Genomic DNA, 17,420 nt, shown 5'->3' on the forward strand with positions numbered 1-17,420 from the left:
TGCAAGATGCTTGCCTCATGGCTCAGCCTGATTTCAAGCACAGTTACAAAGTCTCAATACAGCTGCTGAGAGTATGTAACTCTGTGGTAGAGAAGACTTAAAGCAATTGGGCCAGATGCAGCTGGCAACTGTTTAAAGTGTTTGGATCTTCCCACAAGTAATGCAGTGTTTCTCAACCTCCTGGCTGGGGAAGTCTAGGAGTTGAAGTCTACCCATTTTAAAATTGCTCAGGTTGAAAAACACTGAGTTATGGAATAAGTAGTTAGAAAAGATGCTTTCCTTTTCCTCAAGCCACAGCTTTCCAGTGAAGGCCCTGCAATTAGAACTGGATCAGATATACTACAGCAGGGGTCTTCAAATTTGGCCCTTTTATGACTTGTGGACTTCAACTCTCAGAATTCCTCAGCCAGGCACACTGAGGTAAGTTTGAAGACCCCTGTACTACAGTATATGGGCAAACTATTTTTGCCAGTTAAATTCTTCCTTTAAATATCTACTCGGTTAATTGGTCTCGTTAAAGACCTATTGTGCTAAAATCATTAAAGTTTCTAAAATACATAGAGAAAAAGTTATGTATGTGTTTCATTATTATACAATTGTATTTTTGTGGGCATGTTTTCTGCAAACTAGTTTGCTCTAAAGCTTTTCTTTAAAAAAAACCAATCACATGAATCACCCCAGTGAATATGACTAGCTGACCTTTTCCCCTAGAGTAGATATTGCATATATGCAAATGGATTTTTTTTTTTTTGTCTATCTGGAAAGCAGTGTAGCCAGTAACCTACAAAAAACTGCTAAACCTACAAATTTTCAACAATCAACTGCATATTCTTAAAAAGGAAATGAGATTACTACTACCCCCCCTTTTTCATTTGAAAGTTGTTAAAAAAGAAGGGGGGAATATCTACAGAGAATTCACATTTATAAAGGACATTGAAATGATATTTTGCAACAAGGAGTTTTGGTCAGGTTAGTTAACACAATTTAAGTATGCTTTTATCAAGATGACATGTTTTCATATCAGCATCTGCTTTTCTTCTTCATTCAGTTGCATTATGAATTGGCAGATTACACATCCCTGCTTAGAATGTAGATTTCAACACACGCTTGCTCAACTTTTCAGTAAATTGATTTCTAAAATGAATTTCACAGTCATTATTGGTTTGTTCATTGATGATCGATTTCAATTCATATGGTCTCCCATCTCAAATTCATGACTCTGGGCAGCTAATAACAATTAAAAACATGTAACAATGAAGAAACAATGCCATGATATCAGCACCAAGGTAAAAAAAAAAAGCACTCAACTCATCACAACTATTTGACAGGCTTTGATACACATCTAGATCCTCAAGTCCAGTGACAAAGCCCTGTTGGTAAGGCCTTGTTAAAGAACAGGAGGGTCTTGTTTTCCTAAACATATTAGTAGAATAACCTTTGTGTCAGGCCCATGCCCCTGAACCATGCTTGTATATCTCTAAATGTTATGTCATAGACAGTTGAATTTAGGGGTCCTTGATTGCTCTCCGAGCTTGCTTCATTTCTGATGATGTTGCCTAGTTAGGGTAATGAAATTTCTTCAAAAAACAAGGAAGCTCAGAGAGCACCAAGGACCCCTCATATCAGCCCTGAACTACAAATATTCTCCTTCATTGGTACAATTTAATTTACTTGCCATTTTAATTTTTTAGAAAACATTCCCTTCAAGTATTGCTTGACAAAGATTGGGAAATTTGGGGGACATTTAGAATGCTGCTAGTATGACTTGAGTTCCCAATAACCATATGTAAGCCTATCTTCTGCAAATTTATAATAAGTGGAGTTGTATTTCCTGTGTCCAAAATTTATTAACTTTTCCACATTATGGCAGAACCAATTTTGTATTCTTGCTGAGTCAATATTTTCATTGTGTTGCTCCAACATTTACTAGATTGGGATATAGGCCTTGGAAAATAAGGATAGATTCAGATTTGTTTTGTTTTACTTCTGTTGTAAGCTTCCTGTGGGGTTCTGAACAAATCAGTTGTTTGCATTCCTATTAACTGCTTCATTAAAAAAATCTAAAACCAACACAAAACACAAACTATGCATCTAAATATGACCTACATAACATTGGAAAACTATACCTCTTTTATCATCTCAAACTGTTATAGTAAACATACAACTGTGATAATAAGTGGATGCTGCATCCAGATGTTTAACATTCTGAATAGCATGAGGAAAAAAGAGCAGTGACTTTTATAATCCACTTGGTAACCCATTAGGTAATTGCTGTTTATTCCTTCTGCCACATTTGTGGCAATACCATTCAGAAAACAACAGCTTCTTTATGTAATAGAACTATTATGCTGGAGAAATTACAATGGCCACAGGTGGTTATACAGCAGAGAATGTTTTTGAGATTCTGGCATATTTTTATTGTATTGTATTGTATTTATTTATTTATTCACTATTTGTGGCTTTTTATTTTATAAAAAATAAAATAAAGAATAAATACAGGACACCTCCCTACCTTTAACATAGTTGATATAAATCAGTGATGGAGAATCTTTTAGAGACCGAGTGCCCAAACCGCAACCCAAAACCCACATTTGTCGCAAAGTGCTAGGGCTAAATCAGCATTATGGTGCCCTTGGGGGCGGGTGGGGGTGGCCCATTGCATGGGGGTGGCTGTGGTGGTCATGGCAGAACTGGGTAGATGTGACCAGGGTGGGCGTGGAAACCTTGATGTTGCTCGTGGGGGGAACACCTATGGACAGGGTTGGGGGAGATCCAGGGGGTCTCTGGCGGAGGGGTGGTGAGCAGGAGGCTAGACCTGTGGGGTGAGGAAGGGGGAAGGACGGGTGTACCATTGCCACAGGGGCCAGCGAGCACATGGGGGCTGATGTTGTCATCAGTAGCCACAGACTGCCAACCAATTGACCGGTGCACTCTGGCACTCTGCAGCCCACTGCCAATACCAGGACAGCCCTTCAGCAGTAGGTAGAGTATGGGATGGGGGATGATGTGATGCAGACCTACTCCATCCCATGTGTTTTTGCTTGGGGTTGGAGAGCAAGTTGCTGCTGGTCATCTCCTCACAGATCTTGCCCTTGGCCTGCTCATGGAGCCTGTTCCCCTCATGCACCCTATGCATCTTGGCCCCACCTCAGGCCACCATCACGCACAGGTCCATTAGGCCATCGCCACCCGGAGTGGCAGCCCCACCCAGCACAAAGAAGGTAAAGCGGCCAGCTAGCAAGCTTGAGTAGAGGTGGTAGAGCACACCCACACCCAGCAAGCCAAAGGCCACCCTGAGCAGGGAAAGCCGGATCCCTATTGGCGCCATGGCCCCCAGTCCCACTAGGATTGCATGCCTCCCCCCATCTCTGCTGGCCCTGGGCATGCTCTACCACTTCTATGCAGGGCTTCCTAGCCAACCACTTTGCCTCCTTCGTTCTGGGCGGGCCTGCAGCTCTGGGCAGTGACCTAATGGACCTGCGTGAGCAGCTGGTGGCCACGATAGGTGAGAAATGCACTCCACCTGTGGGCCAAGGGCAAGACCCTCGAGGGAGCTGAGGAGATGGGACGGAGTAGGCGTGTTTAGCAGTCCACATAACGTGCTCTCCTAACTACGTGTGTTACCAGTGCTGCTGCAGCACTGCTGCTGGAGGGCCAGCCTAGTATTCACACAGGCTACACAACCCTTTGTGTTGGATGCTTTTGGCCCCCAAGCAATCACCGCGGGTGGAGCGCTTTCCCCTCATGCAACCTTGGTACCTATCGTGGCTGCCAGCCATTCATGCAGGTCCATTAGGCCAGGTGGTAGAGCACACCCTGGGCCAAAAGGCAAAAGGCCACCCTGACTGGGAAAGCCAGATCCCTATCAGCATCATGGCTGCCCAGGTCCAGCAGAGATGGGGGAGAAGCCATGCAATCCTAACTGGGACTGGGGGGCCATGGCACCAGTGGGAATCTGGCTTTCCCTGCTCAGGGTGGCCTTTGGCTTGCTGGGTATGGGCGTGCTCTACTACCCCGAGCTTGCTACCTGGCTGCTTTGCTTCCTTTGTGCTGGGCAGGGCTGTGGCTCCAGGTGGCAGTGGTGGCCTAATGGACCTGCACAAGCTGTTGGCGGCGGTGGCATGTGGGGCTCTGAGTGCTGCCTCTGGCATGCATACCATAGGTTCACCACCACTGATATAGATGCACATACATCAGGTTCAAACAGTTTCACCTACCATCCCACTACAGTGCAGGGAGAAAAGTCATGTCTACATGGCTTGGTGGAAGGCCAATAGGTCTGAGGCCATCTGAATCTTAAACCTGATTTCAAAAGGTGGGCATAGCAACAGAGATACTTACCTTTGTCTCATTATTTATTTTTAGAAAGGAAATCTGCAATTGGATGGGCAGAAGTGACAAGGTAGAGGTAGTCCCATAAATGAGAGTTATCTTGTGCCATTTCACCCAGAAACAGGGAGCTAATGCAGCTCTCAAAGTAGTAATATTACTTGGGCAAGGTGCACAAATCTGAGCTCCTGTATTTTGGACCAGCTGCTACTTTTGGCTCCAAATTTGTGTGTGCGTGTGTATATGTGTGTGTGTGATCTTCCAAAGGTGGAATATCTCCAGAACTGGATCTGGGGAGGAGATATAGAGATGAGCAAAACCCACAGCCACTTGGTCTTTCTAATCCTAGTAAGATTTCTAGGGTTGTACCAAGAACCCCAACAGCCTTCAGATACTGTAACAGAACCAACATAACATCACTTAGTCATCCAAGTACTGAGGTTCATTACTACATTATACTTAAACTTATGTTCACCTATATCTTCATGTTGATTTTAAAGAAAAACAGGGAGCAAATGGATCATTTAGGCACTATGCAAAGTGGGGCCTAAAGCTAGACCTTTTTCTGTCTACCAACACCAACTTGAAATAACTCTGGAAAAAGGAAAACAACTACAACACCATCCATTCTAGCCCTAGTTATAGTTCCAGAAAGATATCTATCAATGGTATTGAAGGTCACTGACAGATTAAGGACCAGGTAGTTTGCGCTTCCCCTATCCCAGCTCTGTCATATATCATTTAATAGAATCTCGGTATGTTTCAACCTGAAACTGACTGAAAAAGATTCATAAAGTTTATTTCCTCCAGATCCTTCAAAACTGCAGCTAAATGGTGCTCACAACAACCTTCACTAGGAAGGAAAAATTGGACAAAAATTATCTAGCTCTATTGGATTCAGTAATAGCTTCTTGAACAATTGCTTCCTTCAAAACTGACAGTCATTCTTTTTGTCAAAGACACTTTCACCCAAACATGTATCGGATCATATTCACTTCCCAGGAGCTCTTAATCAACCAGGAAGAGCACAGGTCTAAAATGTAGGTGAATTAATTAAAAGTCTCCAGGACCCTATCATCTTAATAGGCTTAAACTCTTCAAGCCCTTGCCTTAGTTGACCCAATAGGTCCTGTGTAAATTTTATCTGACAAATGCTGAGAATAATCTTTACAGCTGCCTTGCAGGTCCCTCAATTCCAGGTCCTTCTTTCTTGAGAGGTATCTGGTCACATTGTAAGCTGACAATTTATGGATGACAATCTTAAAATGGCAATTTATGATGACAGAAGAAGGCTCTCCATATTGTTCAGTCAATCCTATATATAATGAATGTTTTGTACTTTTTTGATGCAGTAATGTGATTGTGCAGATTAATATAAATCGTGATTAATATATGCACATTAAACATACTTTTTGACTTGCACTTCACTGCCTTGAGTTTGATCATTAGTTGTTGATATAATGACAACTGTACCCTAAGAAACTCTGACTCTCAGCTCCTAAAGTTTCACAAATACTCAGCAGCAGTTTGCATCACCTTCTAAGGCCAGTGCACAGTATGATAATTGATGATGTACTGTCAGTTTCTTTAATTAGCACCAAGTATGATATTAAAGGGATTGAGAGTTTAGGTTTATGGAGTCTTATTTTTTAAAAAGAAAAAAAAAACTCTTAAAATTTGAAATTTGCTAATCAGACTCAAGTGCTAAGTAGTTGGAGGAAGGTTGTAGCAGTACAGTCAGTCACCTATTGCACCTCATCATGAATCACATATTCTATATTAAAAAATACAAACCTATATCTTAGTAACTAAAGATCAAAGTAGCCAAGGGAATATATTTACTCAAAGGAATGAATTAATCATTATATTGAAGCTAAAAGACAAGCAATTATCAGAATGGTAGCTATGGCAGAGATGCTTCTAAATTTTTTAACATCTCATTTAATTTAAAATACTGAAAGTTGGAAAAGATTGGTGATCTGCCAATCATTCATAGATATACCAAACTCATAGAATCACAGGATTGGAAGAGACCATAGAGATGATTATCCAATTTACTCTTTAAATAAGATCAAGATAATTTGCTTTGTAATCCAGTCTAAGATTAAGAACTGCTACTCTATATCTTTTAAGTCTTGCATAATTTGAATCTTGTTCTTTTCCCCCAATTTCCAATTGGTGCTATTTGGAATAAAATGTTTATCTTAATAATACATTTCTATCTTTCAAGAGCTTGTTTATTTCATTCCATAATTTCTTATAATTGTTTTCAAATATATTATTATTATATCCTATTAAATAAGAGTTCCAGATATTTCACTATATTTTTTTCTCATATCCCAATTTCCTTTTTCATGAAGTCTTTTTCTTTGGAAATTGAATGCCTTGTTATTATCTTATTTTTCATTTAATTTTGTATCTGAAAAGGTAGCCCAAAATTTTGGGGTTCTACCATTAGTATCACATTTATTTATCTTTTCAGTTCTTGCCTGCCAGGACCCCCTAAGCAATTATAAATAATAAAAGAGAAAATGGACAACCTTGCCTTGTAACTTTACATATTGAGAAGATTGTAGAGAGCATTCCATTTGCTGTGAATTCTAACTTGACAAAAGCTTTGTCTGTATCTTAAAATATTTCTGTTGCCTTCATTTTCTTATTATTAATATATTCTATTAATAATACATATTCTAATACAATCTGCCATCATCTTGCTCTTTGTAATGTAATCCATCTGGTCTGTAGATATAATTTCAGGAATGCATTTCTCAGTTTGGCTAACTAGTTTACATGAGTGAGATTGCTTTGTATCATCTAGTTTTTCTGATGTCTTGGTATTGTATTTCTTGTTTGAATTTAATTCATTGTCTTTAATAATGGTTTTGCAAATTCCTCCTCTACATTTTGTAATATTAGGCTATTACCATTGGGTTTGGTGCCTTTCTAGTTCTAAGTTTCTTTTTTTTTAAAACAAATTTTATTGGTTTTTTAAGTTCTTAAAGCAACATATTCAGAACACACCGTGGTGATGGGGTAATCAAACATCTTAAAACAAGACATCTATACATAATATAATCAATATGTCAAATATTCCCTCTATTTTTCCCTCAAATAGCATAGTATATTTAGAATATCCAATTCTAGCTTAAATTTATTCAACCTGAACTTGTTTTTAAGCTTCATCAATTTCTATCATAATCAAATTAACTTTAAATAAAAACATTTTCAATTCAAATATCCCTTCTACATATGTTCTACTTTCTTAATTTTATCAAAATCTTATTTGTTTCTTCTTCCATTACTCTCCCTTATTAGAGTAAAATATTAATCTATCCTGTACCTATCAAATCTATCAATTGATCTATCTCTTCAAGCTAAAAAAATAATACCATACCTTAAATCATGTCATTCTATTAAACAAAATTCAAATCTCCAATTAATTATCATGACTAATAACGTCCATATCATCAGAAAATCATATCATCTTATTAAATTTCAATTAACTATTAGTTCACTTCAAATTTGAAACATCTCTTCAATTTTCGTCATTCCGTTACATCATAATTTTCATAGAAATAAACATTCTAAAAGGAACATTTCTAATATTCTAAATTGTCCTTAGTCCCTTATATAGAAGGATATCTTGTTTTTAAACAAAAATATTAATCTATCCTAGACACATCTAAATGTATGTATTTATCAAACTATTCTATAGATATCTAATCCTTCACTTAATCAATCTCTTTGAATTAACAGATTAATATCAAATCTTAAATCATTTCACTCCTTTAAGTAAAGTTTAAATTTCACATGTTATAGGATAAACAAGTCGTCTTATTTAATTAACATTCAATTAATTATTGATTCACTCCAACTCTAAGACATCTTTTTACTTCAAACTCAAAATCTCAGTCCTTACATCAGTCCTAGGTCACCTTTAATCCAATTTAAGAAATTTTAAATTTCATTTTTTAATCTTATTCTAGCTTTCCACTTTTGCCAGGTAGGTTTCCATAACAGGGCTTCCCTTCCAGACAATAGGTCTCTTTTTGTTGCTTGTAGTGTCACTTGATTCGATACCGACCATCTTGATCTCTGATTTAATTCTCTGTTTCTCTTGTCCATAAAGCCTCGTTGCTTCAGAAGTCCAAAGTTCGGTCTTTGGTTTTCCTGGTCTTGCTTGTAAGGCAAAATAAGATTCTCCTTATCCTCAGTTAAAACCTTTTCTTGTATAATCTGTTTTGTAGAGTAGTCAAGGGTAGTCTGGGAGTCAGTTTTAAGTTTTAAAGTAAAGATTCTGGCTCTTAGTTCTGTAGTAGCCTCTTTTATTGTAGTACATAATTCTTCTTTAGCCTCATAGATCTTTTCCAATATAAGTTTACAGTTTAAGTGTGACTGGGGCTTCTCCATTTTAGCAATAGTTGAAGAAGAGTCCTTTTTCTTTTTAGTGAAGGTTACAGTTGAACATTATCCACCCCCACAGATCACACAGCTAGCTCAAATTATCTTTTTTCTTGAAAAACAGTTTGAAGGCCAAAGCTCTCTCATCTCCAAATAAACAACAATCCAATATTAACTTTTGACCAGTAGGTGTCCTCAGTGAACTAAAAAAACTTCAAACTCTTTTTTCTATCTTTTAAAGGGAGAATAGAAAAAGAAATACTCTGCCGATATAATACCGCTCCAAAAAATAGTTTTTTCTACAGCACAGTATAAGTAGGAATAGAGTATAGTCTTTAAATGAATATTTATTTGTTTTTTCTATCCTTTTTGTAAAACGCATTTGTTCCCATGATTACTAAAGCTGCTTTCGTCAAACGGGAAAATGATAGCACAAACAGCTTCTATAGGCAAAAACAGCAGGGGTATGGAGAGGAACAAAAGGGATCTCACCCGGATCATCCACAGTGGGTTGTTAACGCTTAGATGATGATGTGACTTTCGGCTGGTGCAGCAGGGTTATCGGCCATCTTACAGGCCGATTTTTGCTCCGTTGGCCCTAAGGAGAAGCTGGAGATTTGGGGGAAGCTGCCACCCTCCCCTATCTACCAGCCAGCCTCCTCCTCAGTGGTCACCCCTCCAGGGTGACTTTTGACCCCTAGGGGGTCTACCGGTGAAGGAAATTCCAGACAGCCTGGAGAGAAGTTTCCAGGCACGACTGGCATCACCATGTTCCGGAACTGGAAGTCTCGTTCTAAGTTTCTTTATTGCTTCTTTGAACTTCCGAAACAGGCAATTGATTGCTTTAATGAGATAATTAATTATTAATTAATAGATAATTATAATTATTAATTAATAGGTAATTATTAATAATTAATGAGATAATGAATAATTATAAGAAGGTATGATATAGTAGCTATTTTTTCTGTTTCTTTTTTTCTTTTGGCATAGTTTCTCTCTCTCTCTTTCTCTCTCTCTCTCACACACACACACACACACACACACAGGCTAAATAAAACTTTTTTTCTTTATAAAGATTATAAAATGTCCAAATCCAAATTGTGCACATAATAATAAATAAAACAATAACAAAGAAACAATATGTGTACAGAAAGACCATGTAAAAGAGAACCAAACAATATTTTACAGGCTCTTCACCCACTTTATCCAAGGCCTGGGAAAACAAACAAGTTTTCAATGTCTTACAGAACATTATCATTCTGATCTCTTGGGCAATGCTGTTCCTGAGGTCAAGTGCCATGACAGAGAAAGTATACTCCCCAGGTCAAAATAGATTATTTAAAATGCATAATTTACTTCTGTTATACTGATGGCTTATCAAGAAACTCCATTGGATTGAAAAGAAGTTCCACAGGAATCTCATTTTAAAAAACTCCAAGTGAGCTCTGACTAATTTCTGATAGTCTCCTTCCAGTTCTTTCCAGAGCTATTCCTATAAAGTTCCTTGTTCCTTTTACAGTAACAGGAAGAACAGTCAACTAACCCAAACCATCACACCTCATGCAGCATGAAATGCAGCATGTCAGGTGAGATATGATCCTAAACACTACCAGAATCATTCTGGAAGAACATTAGATGTATGGGAAACACTTTATTGCTATCAATGGTTGTCAGGATTTTTGCCACCTGGGCTTCATAGGCCTAGTGCAGGGGTAGTCAACTTTGGCTCTTTTATGACTCGTGGACTTAGCTGGCTCAGGAATTCTGGGAGTTGAAGTCTACGAGTCATAAAAGAGCCAAGGTTGACTACCCCTGGCCTAGTGAGAAGTTCATCCTGCTTCTTTTAATAATAACTGCCTCCTCTATTTTGAAGCAATTGAAGATTTATTTTCTATTTCTTTCTCTGTTCATATACAGTTACAGGTTTTATATTAGCCACAGAGATCATTTAGCTTTGATAACAAGGCTTAAATCCAATAGTTTCCCCCAAAAGAGAAACGGATCCGTTATGCTTAACATAAGATTAAACATTACTGAAGTAGCAAATAAATTACTCATTGACTTTGCTATAATTATATTATATTATTATTTCTTATACTGATATAAGAGAGCTAATAGTGTACTGGAAGAACAGATATTGTGGTTTGAGTTTGCCTTCCCAATTGATGCAATAATACTAATTAATAATAAATCTTTGATTATAAAAACAGATCCTTTCAATTTCAAAAGTACAATTTTAAAAAATCTACTTTCTCAACCAATCATATGTGTCAATTTTTGGATGAATCCTGATCTGTTTGCCTGGGTAGTCATTTATTACTTGATGTCATTGTTAATATTATATTTAGGAAAGTTTTTGCATGCATCCAACACTCTTCCCTAATAGGTTGTTTATTTTTAATAATTTATGTAATATTACCAGTTATTTCTAGGGTATGAAATGTGCAGTTCTAATATTGTAGTTAGCCTCAGTTATATGAATTCTGCTCCTTGGTCTTTCTGAAAACTTTACTCATCATTGCTTTTGTTGATTGGCAGTGCTACTTTGAAAATGCTACACCATTGTGCTATTTATATATTTGGCAGGCATAAATCTACAAAGGCAGATCATTCAATTCATTCTTCATTAAAATAAACGATTTACTTTAAGTAGAATAGTAAGACAAGTGGTGGTGTATAATTTTAATAGTACATTTATTAAAAATACAATTTAAAAACATACAAACTAAAAGAAGAAAAATTAGAAAGTGCAGAAAAGAGAAAATAGAAAGAAAATTAGGAAAGAAAGAAAACATAAGAATATGGTAAAGAAAAAGAAGAAAAATATATAAAGAAATGACTTCATCACAATAAGTATAAACGACTTATCGCCTTCTCTTAAAATATAACAAATAAAAAGAACACATATCTCATCTGTTATCTATAAACAAATCCTTAAAACCTCATTGTCCTGATCAGCAAAAGTACATTAAGGGTTACCAGACAAAACAACATATCTATTTTAATCTTGATCAAATAAACCAACTTTATATACCTTCCTTTTACTTTAACAATATTAATTCTTTTTCCATGTCCAGGTCAAACTTTAAACTGCCAGCATGATGTTGATCATCAGTCTCTTCAAATTATGTCCCAGAACTTGATTTCTTTTCACTTATTCTTTCCTATCTCACAAAATTCTTCAAGGTTTTAACAAATCTCTTTTGAAAATTCACTCTAGGAAAGTTATTCGGGTCATTATTTTGGTTTGTTATTTGCATATCACTTTTAATTATTAAGATACCAGTTGGTTTTAAATGTATGTCCAATATAGTATATTTTTTCTAAATCGTTCTTGTAGTCTGTCGTTTTTATACTTTCACATTAGTGTCAGTCTTGTCCAATAAAATTAGTTCTTTTTCCCTAACATGGCTAAGATAGCTATTCCCATGTGTAGCAAATATATGAAATACTTGTGGGTGATCTCAAGTCCTTTCCTTGTCTGGAGAGGAATTACAAAGAGCCAGTCTATTATCCAATTCTTCATTCTGCCAGTCATTGATCCTGCTTTTAGCAGAGTCATTTTCAGTTTGCCATTTCAGTTCCAGAAATACAAACAGTTTTGTATTATGAATGCTAGATCATTGCATCACCCAGTGTACTTTGCAGTTTATACCAAACAAAGATTATTACCTTTTTGTTCTGTTTTGTCATACATTGTAGCTTTTCATTTATATAGTTTGCTAATAAGTCAGTTAAAGTATCAGTTATGATGATGGCTATGGAAAACATTTTAGATACATTTATCAGCATTAATGTTGTAGTGCTGCTGAAGATTCAGAGCACATTAATTAGATATATCCTAGAGCTATTTTAAATTTTATTAGACTATGAATGAATAATTCTGTGTATTTAGACAGTGTCTGTGATAGGGTGTTCTACATTCAAAATGATAGATGTTAATTTCTACTGAAGTTTATCTAAAGTTAAAATATCTAATTCATCTCTCTAAAGAATAAATTAATAACTTCATTACCATCAAGGGTCACTGTGAAATTCTATTCTGAAGCTTACCTCAATTGTATGATTATGTAAAAAGCAGCACTGATGGGAAAGAAAGGCAGGGATCAAAACATACAGGATGGTGAACATGATGGTACAAGCCTGCCGCTTTTATATATGCATGCAAAGATGTGACAGAGTCACAAAACTGAAAGATGTCATATGGACAATCAAGTTCAAACTTCTCAAATCCTGCCATGTGTCACCAGTTTTTATCACTGCTGATTACATGTTTCTGAACCTTAATTCTACCCTCTAATTTTGTCTAATATCCTACCAAAATCATGACCAGCAGGATTAATCTTTATCTGCCTAGGAAATAATGCAACCGTCCCCCAATTTTATATTAACCATTGAAATAGGATTTTTCTTTTTTGTTTCCAATTATTTTCTGGAGATAAACTTAAAACCTAGAGGGTAAGTTTATGACATATATTGCTTTCATAATCAATTTAAATAAAGACACACAGTGCTTTCTTCCATTTTATAAGTTATTTTATTTATTCAGTAGCTGCTCTCCCAACTAATAAATTTGGGTGGCTTACAATTCTAAAACTAGACAATTCTGAAACTTTAGCTCTATACTTCTCTCCTTTTTATGTTTTTATGAGACTGATTAATCTCATATCTCACAAGATTTTCTCACTCTAAATCTCACAGTGACTGAAATGAACAATCATCATGAGATTTCTCTCTTTCTCATTTTTAGGAAAGATTCCTGATCCCAGTCTTCTTTAGGTTGATGGTGGTCTGCAGACTCACTTTGTGCTATCCATGGGTAAGGACAGCTATCTTAAAAATGACAAGTTATTTTAAATCAGGAATATAAAATTTTTGAACTGCAACATTTACTATAACAAATGAATGATACAAGGCAAAAAAGTAGGCAGGGCCAGGAGGAAAAAAAAGTAAAAGTGATTTAAGTATAAATAAATTCAAATGTAATTAATTGAAACAGGAGTTCTGATTGCTAACTATGTCACATTAACATTGATAATTTGCCAGGACACATTCAGTGGCAATGGTAATCACATTTTGTCCTACAACCACAGATTTTGCATTCTTGGTCAAGAGACTCAGGCACCAAATTACTTAAAATTTGGACTTTAACCTGATTGCTTGGCCTGACCCTAAAATAAGCTTGTTACTTGTGAGATAATGTATCTTCAAATGGGTTCTGCCTGCAGCTGTCTTGAAGTACTGTTTGAAGGGCTGTCTTCAAAAGCAGCCCCAAATTTAGTGTCTTGTAGTGATCTAAACTGAAGGTTAGCAGAGCATGAGGCATAGCTATTCTTAAAAATGTCACAGCTGGTACGCTAACTTCAGCTGGCAATAGGAGGTGTTTTGTTTATTGGTAAGTTTTGTTTTAAACGCAGATGTCACATGGGCATTCAGAGGAAAAACTAGATATAAATGCATTCTGAAACTATAAACTGCATCTTAAGAAGATATACACACACTCACATGCACTCTCACAGTTCAAATGTATAGTTTTTTAGACTAAATTAATCGTTTATTCTTTTCCATGATATAAGTCTGTCCTTTCTCCCCAATCTTGTGGCCAACATGACTATATGCTGAGTTGCATGGAACTTTATTAGCTCCCCACCAAAGTGGTATCTATTTATCTATTCACATTTGCATGCTTTTCAACTGTTAGCTTGGCAAGAGCTGGGGTAACATCACTCAGTGCTCAGATCTTGAACAGCTTTCCAGCTTCCCAGCTCAGCATCTTTAACCACTGAGCCATTTACTGTCCCATTTACTGGCATATTTTACAGCATTTATTGAGAGTGACTTGATTTCAAGGTAGCCTTTTTGTATGCTGTTTCCAAGCATCTTCGTGTACGTTGCACCCACATAAAACAATAACATTATTCTCAATGATGCTGGATGTCACAGATGGCAATAATACAAAACCAAAAAAGCATGTGTGTTAACAATTAGTTCTGTACATGTGTTATAAAGAACTTACTGATGAACAAGTGAATTTTTTGTTCAAAATTTGTGCTCCAAAAGCTTCAGATTCATAAGAAAGAAGAAGACAAAACTCTAAGGATGCATTTATATATCATGACCAGCCAAAGAGTCACTTTTGTATTTTAATTTGTGGTAAAATATAATGTAAGCAATTTGATGAATAGTATCAATTATCAATAAGCATTAGCATATGCAGCATCTAGATAAGAATGGCTGCCATTTCTTGAAATGTAGGTGGTAAAACCATTATCTCCTTAAACCCAGTCTCTTATCAGTAGGGATATTTCTGTAACTTGCTCTTTGTAGTTTGTTGCTGATTGGAGTAGTGAGGCTTCCAGGAACTCACATTCAAAAATTTGTTCCAGTTCTATTGTTCAGCATAGACAGTTGTGAAATACTTAAAAGGAAAAACTGAGAGCCTTTTCCAGATAGGCTCACTTTTATCACAGTGGAAAAGCCAGTTTGCTTCTTGAGCAGGAAAGGTCATACACAGGCCATGGACTACAGGCAATTCTCCCTTATCCATCTTTGGAATATGCAGGGGTGAATTCATAGGGTTTTTATTTTATTATTTATTTATTTTATTACTATCTTTCTGGTAATTACAGGAGCCCATTACTGGAAATGAGCCGTATGTATAGTGATTCTTAAAAATTTGTCAACCCTTCTGAATGTTCAATGTTTCTGCATAAATATGATCTGTTGTCCATATAAGCCCTAAAACTAAATAAAGAGAATGTAAACATTATACTTGTGCATTTTCTATCCATATGTCTTCTTGGTAAAGATACAAGAGTGGTTTACCATTGCTCCCTCCTAGGAGCACCCACCACCAATACCACTACCACAGCATGGCAGGGGATTGGGAAAGTTGTATACCTAGTACATATTTTAAAACAATTTATTTAGCATCTAAGCTATTTTCAGATAAACCTATTTTTTTTCTTGTCATCAGGGTCAAGAGTATTGAGACTGGTTTTTAGGAGAGACTGAAAGATGGCTATCACTGTAATTATTTTTCTGCCTTTTGTAGGTGATCTTAGTCTAGACCTTAGCCAACAGGCTATGCTTGACCTAGGAGAAGAAATTTATCTGGAAGGAACAAATTACCAGCCATATTACAGCAAGAACATAGCTCTTTTCTGCTCCACTAACAAGATATTTGGACCTTATATAGTAGCAGTGGTCTTGCTCTTCCAGTAAAACAGGTCATACTGCTGCAGGAATAGACAACTTTCCTAGAACAAGTAGAACTGGAACAGAGTTTTTCTTGATGTGTTGTCTCAAGTTACTAACATACCACCGCAATTCCAAGACTCTGAATGGTTTAATGGTTCTGCCATTAAAACTAGCAGAACAGCACAAGACAATTCCTATCAACAACAGCAAGCCAGGTTGTCATCATTCTTCAAAAGCATAGCTTAAATAAAATGGTTTGGTTGCATTTGAGTAAGGCTAATAATGAAGAAACTGGATAAGCCTCTGGGAACATGCCTACAGCATCAGGACAACTATCACACTAGTAGAACTAACAAACACACTCATTAGAGTTTGAAGAAACATTTCCTATGTAATAAATACTAAATAAAAATATGAATCAGGGCTATTTGCTTACATTGTAATGCATCTTTTTAAAGAACAATTCAGGAAAACAACTTTAATACCAAACAGCCTAATAATAAACAGGATAAATATACAACTTAATATCTCCCATCTGTTCATAAGGCTGTCTTAGGTTTCTGAAATATTTTTGTTCCTGGTATCCCCTCAGCAACTTCCTCTCTTCTATTTTAAGGGATAGTTAATACTCAAATAAAATTCTGGGTATCTGTTCTATTTAGCTCATCTTTATTTTTGGACTGTAAAAGGATATCTAGTGAGTATAGGTTCTTGTCTTCCTATCTTCATAGAGTAGCAAATAAACTCTATGATGAAGTCAAGTAATCTCTCTTACTGAGAGTATTTTGGAAATTCTCTTCTTGTATGTTTAGTTAGCATAGAGACTCCAATTCAAAAAGATAATGGCCTCCCTTGACAATCTCCATACATTTGATTAAGAAGGTCATCTTGAAATTCTGCATGCTGATAGCCAGAAATATAATATTCTAGTATGAAAGCACTTGATTCCCTCTACTTTCAACTGAGGCTGATAAGCAAGATGACATACTTGGAAATTAACTCATGTGAGGCATTTATTACTAATCTCTTTTGACATGGAAAGAGTGATGCAAGTGGTAATCCATGAAGAAGGAGGCTGCAATATTTGCTACATGTTCATTTACAAACCTAGAAATAGATTTATATCTCTGTTTTAATACAGCTTCTCCATCGCTGATTGGGACACTGGATGCACTGAAGTGCTGAAGAATATGGAAGGCTTATTAACTTTTCTCAAGCACTCTCTTAGCTCTGTGGAGTTCATTGGGAGTTAAATTTTATAAATAACTATTTATATCAGGTTTCCTGTCAGGATTATGGCACCCTTCCTGCAGGAAACTCTACTTGTAGATATTGATGTTCCAGGACTTTTCTGAATGTCTCAGAGTTATGTGATTCTTATTTAATTGCAGATCATTACAGTTTATAATAATAATAATAATAATAATGATGATGATGATAATGATAATAGTGATAATAGTGATAGTAATAATAATAATAGTAGTACAAAA

At 36.2% G+C, this 17,420-nt stretch overlaps 1 long non-coding RNA gene across 1 annotated transcript; it reads left to right on the forward strand.

Annotated features, from left to right (window-relative positions):
- The first annotated feature begins 7,966 nt into the window (after positions 1–7,966).
- LOC120307476 lies at positions 7,967–16,257 on the forward strand. Its single transcript, XR_005556556.1, has 3 exons — positions 7,967–8,017; positions 13,481–13,549; positions 15,785–16,257. It is a non-coding gene; the product is annotated as an uncharacterized LOC120307476 (long non-coding RNA).
- The last annotated feature ends 1,163 nt before the right edge of the window (positions 16,258–17,420 follow it).

Source organism: Crotalus tigris, unplaced genomic scaffold (assembly GCF_016545835.1).
Source record: "Crotalus tigris isolate CLP2741 ecotype Arizona unplaced genomic scaffold, ASM1654583v1 scf7180000017785.2122318, whole genome shotgun sequence".
Classification (NCBI taxonomy): Eukaryota; Metazoa; Chordata; class Lepidosauria; order Squamata; family Viperidae; genus Crotalus; species Crotalus tigris.